The following is a 6,990-nucleotide window of genomic DNA, read 5'->3' as shown; positions in this document are numbered from 1 at the left end:
TCGGATTCTCCAGCATCTGCAGTTCCTACTATCTCCCATAACAGAAATGTTTCATTTTTGTCAATATCTTAAGTCTTGAATTTTGTCATGCCATTTCGCCAGTCAATAGAGCTAATGGTTCCGTTATTATACTATTCTATATAGAAAAAATGTTCTCTCCTCTCTTATGGCACAATCAATTCAATCACTGGTTGTTACTAAGGTGGTGCCCCAAGGGAGAAATTCAATTCAAACACAAAACATCATGTGTGATTTGTTCAAATGCATTTTTGATTAGAATCTTTTTTTCAATTTAACTTTTCCAATTAACTTATTTTATAGTTTATTGTAAATCTCCTTCCCAATTGAAGTCCAAATTGAGTGTAATTATTTTAGTAGTGTTATTCTACAGTCTTCTGAAGACATGACTAATGCGTGAGGGCACATGATAAAGTCAGTAGGTGGAGGAAATGGAAGGTGGCTTGTTTTGTTCCCTGCATATGCAGCAAATTTAAAAAGATATCCTGGCAAGTGAAAACACTGATGCTGAGATCATTTGAAAGAGAAGTTTCAAGCAGACAAAAGTATCAAGAGAGAGTGTACAAATATTCAGCACAAAACTGCATTGCCAGAAACAGTAATGACTTTCCGCCAACTCTAAGTTAGCTTTGTACGGTAACAACAGGTGTTAAAATTATTGATTTTTCAGGGATTTGAGAGACATTATGAAATGCAACATTATTAGCTTTACATTTTAAAATTCCAAACTCCATACAATGTATTAAAAAACAGCATTTATTATTTTCGTAGAATCCCTACAGTGTGGAAGCAGGCCATTCAGCCCATTGAGTCTACACTGACCTTCTGAACAGCATCCCACCCTCTACCCTATTGCTGTAACCCTGCATTTCCCATGGCTAATCCATCTAGCTTGCATATCCCTGGACACTATGGGCAATTTAACATGGCCAATCCACCTAACCTGCACATCTTTGGACTGTGGGAGGAAACTGAAGCACCTTGAGTAAACCCGAGCAGACACAGGGAGAATGTCTGTGTGGAGTCTGCACAGTCACCCGAGGCTGGAATCGAACCTGCGTCCCTGGTGCTGTGAGGTAGCTGTGCTAACTACTGAGCCACCGTGCCACCCATTATTCACACAGATTGCAGCAAGAAGGTGGTGACTGCATTATTTATATAACTGCTTATAATGTATAGTGTTAATTTGACTCCAAACTAAAATTTATTTGGAAGTTAGAAATAAATTATTTGTGGAAGTAATGTTAATTACACACATCTCCACAAGGCAATCTGATTCACAGCAGCTGCATACGAACTGGATCAGTTTTTACTGCAGAACTACGTGGCAGATTCAAATGAATTTGCATTATAACATTTGAATTGCTGCCAGGTGAGCTCACAATTACCTTGCTTCTGCAGCACCAGTTCACTGTTGTAAATTTAATTATCTGTACTCTATGCAGAAAATTCATAGCTTTTTGACTTACAAAATGGTCTTGAATAAACATTCGAGAGGTGCAATAAACTGATTTTAACACAATGTCTTAAGATTCCTATATGATATGCATAACGAAGTCAGGTTGCTGCCAAAGTTTTATCATGGGGGAGAATTATTATAGTGGTTTAACATATGCTGAAGAGCAAAGTGATTTTATAGAGGTACAGAAAGATGTGAAAGGTACAAACAAGATAAATGCAGAACCCCATTTTAAAAGTTCCAGCTAACAAAAGGCAAAGTTAAATCCAACAGGTGATATATTTAATGAACAGAACTAAATGAATGTCCAGAATCATTTAGGCAGCAGATGCTTTCAGAGGCATCCGGAACTCTCAAGTGGCTGGACAATACATGGACAGCACAAAGAATTTCGGACTGGCTGAACAGTGCATACCCAATTCCTAACTGATCTTTCTAAAGCTAATGCCCATCTTATTGATGTGACTTCCCACTATCTTTGTTCTTTGAAATATTTATCATTTTGTAGAATCAACCCATCTATGGCATCTTGTCTGTATCAACCTGCCAACGTTTTACATCTTTACAGACAATGGTGTACCAATAATTTATGCATCATCTTAGAGTACAGTGTCACCATCTAGTGACTAACTAACATCCCCAAATGCCCCAATTGATACATCTAAGTATTCAAAATCTATCAATATTCCTGGGGGGGGGGGGGGGGAGGGGGGGGGCAGGCGCGGGTTTGTATGAGTTGTATGTCTGTATGGGTTTCTGCCGGGTCTGTGGTTTCCTCCCACAGTCCGAAAGTTGTGCAAGTTAGGTGGATTGGCCATGCTGAATGGCCCATAGTGTCCAGGAATGTGTAGGTTAGGTGCATTAGCCACAGGAATGCAGGGTTACAGAGACAGGGTGGGGGGAGGGAGAGTGGGTCTGAGTGGGATGCCCTTTGCAGAGTCGGTGTAGACTTGTTGGGCTGAATGGCCTGTTTCCACACTATGGGGATTCTATGTAAACAACTATGTGCTGATGCCTGAAACAAGTTAAAGCTCAAAATAATCATACACATCTAAGATACATACTTTAAGTTACCAAACTAAACCATTTTAAAATAGAGCTGTATCTGACTAAAACTTTTTTTACCACACAGTATTTTCACCTTTATTAGCCAAAGTTTATATTAACTTGAGCCATAAAACAACTATAAAACCACAAACACATGACCTGACATCTTTGCTGGATTATGGCTACTTTTCCTTACAAAATGTTTTAAAACTAATCCCAATTAAACTTAAGCAAGGGAGAAATTAAATATCAAAATTATTAAATATTAAAAATAAATCAAATTATACTGGAAAGGAGAGTGTCACAGTTAGACTGTCCCGATTGGCAGACTGGTTCTTCAGAACTGTTCCATTCTTCCTTACTTGTATCCACTGCCTATGCAAAGCAGTGGTTAAAATGTTACCTGTATTTCAGTCTCCAATCACTGAAGATTTGCACCAATACCACTGTACTCTATAACAATCTATTAAGATCGAAGAATTTTGGGGTCATAAAATTTAATGTAGGAATAGGAACTGTGCAATTAATTTACTTATACCTTGTTCAGATGATGCAAACTAATTTAACTTCTAGGTTGAACAAAATGGGCTACAAAGGAGAGGGATGACGACAATTTCAGAGTATCACCCGGTCATAAAGCACAGAAACAGACCCTTCAATTGAATCAGTCCATGCCAACCATAATCCCAAACTGAACTAATCCCACCTACCTGCGCTTGGCCCATATCCTCTAAACTTTTATCATTCATGTATGTATCCAAATGTCTTTTAAACGTTGTAACTGCACCCACATCCACCAATTCCTCTGGAAGTTCATTGCACACAGAAACAATTCTGTGTAAAAAAAGTTGCCCCTTGTGTCCTTTTTAAATCTCTTTCTCCTCTCACCTTAAAAATACGCCCTCCAGTCTTGAAATTCCCCGGCATAGGAAAAAGACACCTGCTATTCACCTTATCTATGGCCCTCATGATTTTGAAAACCTCTCTGAGGTCACCCCCTTTTGATCATGATGTCACTATCTTGGCCACATCATAAAGACCAAAAACAATTAATACTGAAACACTACATTAAAGGACACCCCAAAAAATAAAGGGAACAAGAAAAAAAAAGGCAAAGATTACAAAACTGCCCAGTGAATGAATTATTTTGGATGGTCAGACACAAATTATTAGTTGGTTAGGAACAGGATCAGGCACAGCAAGCTCCCACAAACACCATCACAATGACCAGATAATTGGTTTTTAGGGACACTGGTTAATATTTTGAGATGGTGAGTCTTCATCAGAACTCAGAACTTTCTTCCTACAGATGCAGCTGGACCTGCTGAGACTCTCCAGCAATTTCTACCCTTTCTCCAGGAGAACTCTGTTGATCTTTTAAAATACATTCGACTGCGGAAGTATATGTAGTCCCTGTTTAAAATCCATTCCAAAGGTGGGAGGTTTGGCCAGGATTTTGTGCTCAAGTCCCTGCAGTGAGACTGTATCTCTCAAACTTCTGACCAAACATTACTATAATCTCAAGCACACCCACTAGGTTTCCTCATCCAAACAGATCATTTCATTGCTTACCTGCCTGAAATACAGATACAAAATTTAAAGTTATGAACTGGCAGTACCACAGGTTTGCAGGGTTTGGGATAAGTCAAAATCTATTAGTATACAAGATGACTATTCTACATGCCTTTCCACAGAAAACAAACCACCAGCCATCAACAGAATGAAGTTACCTGTAGAAGAGCACATAAGCTTCTGCATTCTGCACAGTTGATTCGGACACTTCCATCACACACTGGTCATCAAATTCAAACCATCGATTATTCAGATCATTTAGGCAATAAGCTGTATAATGGCCACCTAGAGTCAGAATAATACAAACATCTGTAACTGTATCTGGAGGAACTGAAAGATCATAGATTATAAATTATAGCCACTGGCTTAGTGACAGAAAAGCTTGAAACTGTTGTTGAACTGAAGATATTTAACAACATTTTTGGAAGTCCTGAAAACCAACACTTTGACAATATATACACTAGCTACCACTTGCCCACAAATACAGTGAAGCAGGGATTTCTTCCCTCTTTCTCCTCTCTATGCAAACTACAAAGAAGTGAGCAGTTTCCAAAGTCATAACCTATGTAATTAAGAACTTGATTAACTCCACCTTTCAAACTTTGCATCTTATTCCATATGAGGTCCAGTGTCTTTAGGCCCCTTATCAAAGGAGAGATATACTAGCATTGAAGGCAGTCCAAAAAAGGTCCACCAGCCTAATACTAAGTATGGAGGGACAACCTTAATAGGAGAAGTTGAGCAGTTTGGGCCTGCACTCGATGAAATTTAGAAGAATCAGAGGCGATCGTATTGAAACGTTCAAGATTCTTAAGGATAGATGTGGAAAGGTTGTCTCCCTTGTGGGAGAGTTTAGGACTGGAGGGCATAATCTCAGATCACTTAAGACGGAGGTGAGAAGGAGTTTCTACTTTATCATAGAAAGCTATCACAGAATCCCTACAGTGTGGAAACAGGCCCTTCAGCCCAACCAGTCCACACCGAACCTCAAAGCATCCCACCCAGACCCACACCGCTATAACCCACCTAATCTACACATCCCTGAACACTACAGGCAATTTAGCGTTGCCAATCCACCTAGCCTGCACATCTTTGGACTGTGGGAGGAAACCGGAGCACCCGGAGAATGTGCAAACTCCACACTGACAGTCGCCCGAGGGTGGAATTGAACCCGGGTCCCTGGCGCTGTGAGGCAGCAGTGCTAACCACTGAGCCGGTTGTGAATCTGTGGAATTCTTCACTCTCGAGGGCTGTTGAAGCTGGGTTGTTAAGTGCCTTCAAAGCTGAGATAAGGTCAAAAATCGCATGACGCCAGGTTATAGTCCAACAGATTTATACGAAAACACTAGCTTTCGAAACTCTGCTCCTTCCTCAGGTGTTGCGTGGAAAAGGAGGTATACTGACATGTTTTCTTTCGGCTTAACAATCTGTAAAAATGGTTCACTGGCCACCTCTGTTGAACCTTTGATCAATTAGAAAGGAGATGCAGGTTTCTTTTGATTAAAGTGCAAATCCCAGAATCTCTTTCAAGTTATTGCCCTGAAATAATTAGAGGTTTTATCAGCATGTACAAGAGGTGACATCTCAGGTCAGACAACGTATATTAAGTGTGACGCCTTGTTTAGAATCCGTATCCTTTTTCACCTGGAGTTGAGCTGGTTTCATTTTTTTGAACAAAATAGAATCTGCATGTGCAAATACACAAATATCTTGGATGAAATAACGGTGTGCGTGCGCATCTGTGATAGTTGTGAAAAATAAAACCAGCCTGACTCCAGGTTAAAACACAGACAGATTCTAAACAAGGCCTCGCACCTAAAATGCATTGTATGACCTAAGAAGCCACTTCTTGTATACACGGATAAAACCTTTAATTATCTCAGGGCAATGACTTGAAAAGAGATTCTGGGATTTGCATTTTAATCAATAGAAACCTGCATCTCCTTTCTAACTGATTCAAGATTCAACAGGAGGCGGCTAGCGAGCCATTTTTACCATTGTTACCTTTCTGCTTATGAATTCTGTGTCAGTATACCTCCTCTTCCACACTAAACCTGAGGAAGGAACAGAGCTCTGAAAGCTAGTGCTTTCAAATAAATAAACCTGTTTTTCAAGGACCGTAACATCCCCCCCTCGGTGGTCGAGAACGCCCTCAACCGTGTCTCCCACATCTCCCGCACCTCATCCCTCACACCCCGTCCACGCAATAAAAACCAAAAAAGAATCCCCCTCGTCCTCACGTACCACCCCACCAACCTCCGGATCCAACGCATCATCCTCCGACACTTCCGCCATCTGCAATCCGACCCCACCACCAAAGACATCTTTCCCTCCCCACCTTTATCTGCTTTCCGGAGGGACAACTCTCTCCGTGACTCCCTTGTCCGCTCCACACTCCCCTCCAGCTCCACCACACCCGGCACTTTTCCCTGCAACCGCAGGAAGTGCTACACCTGCCCCCATACCTCCTCCCTCACCCCCATCCCAGGCCCCAAGAAGACTTTCCACATCAAGCAGATGTTCACCTGCACATCTGCCAATGTGGTATACTGCATCCGCTGTACCCGGTGTGGCTTCCTCTACATCGGGGAAACCAAGCGGAGACTCGGGGACCGCTTTGCAGAACACTTACGCTCGGTTCGCAACAAACAACTGCACCTCCCGGTCGCGAACCATTTCAACTCCCCCTCCCATTCCTCAGACGACATGTCCATCCTGGGCCTCCTGCAGTGCCACAACGATGCCACCCGAAGGTTGCAGGAACAGCAACTCATATTCCGCTTGGGAACCCTGCAGCCCAATGGTATCAATGTGGATTTCACAAGTTTCAAAATCTCCCCTCCCCCTACCGCATCCCAAAACCAGTCCAGCTCGTCCCTGCCTCCCTAACCTGT

The 6,990-nt window shown here is 41.7% G+C and overlaps 1 long non-coding RNA gene across 1 annotated transcript in view; it reads right to left on the bottom strand.

The window, feature by feature from the left end:
* Positions 1 to 4,254: 4,254 nt before the first annotated feature.
* LOC125481933 overlaps positions 4,255 to 6,990 on the bottom strand; it is a 5,643-nt gene continuing 2,907 nt past the window's right edge. Inside the window, exon 3 of the long non-coding RNA XR_007261499.1 lies at positions 4,255 to 4,381. This is a non-coding gene — a long non-coding RNA (uncharacterized LOC125481933). The remainder of the gene's footprint in view (positions 4,382 to 6,990) is intronic.

The sequence above is a fragment of the Rhincodon typus genome, unplaced genomic scaffold (assembly GCF_021869965.1).
Source record: "Rhincodon typus isolate 14 unplaced genomic scaffold, sRhiTyp1.1 hic_rhity00004359, whole genome shotgun sequence".
Taxonomy (NCBI): domain Eukaryota; kingdom Metazoa; phylum Chordata; class Chondrichthyes; order Orectolobiformes; family Rhincodontidae; genus Rhincodon; species Rhincodon typus.
Note: the sequence above shows the minus strand (reverse complement) of the source record. Positions and strands in the feature narration are given on the sequence as shown.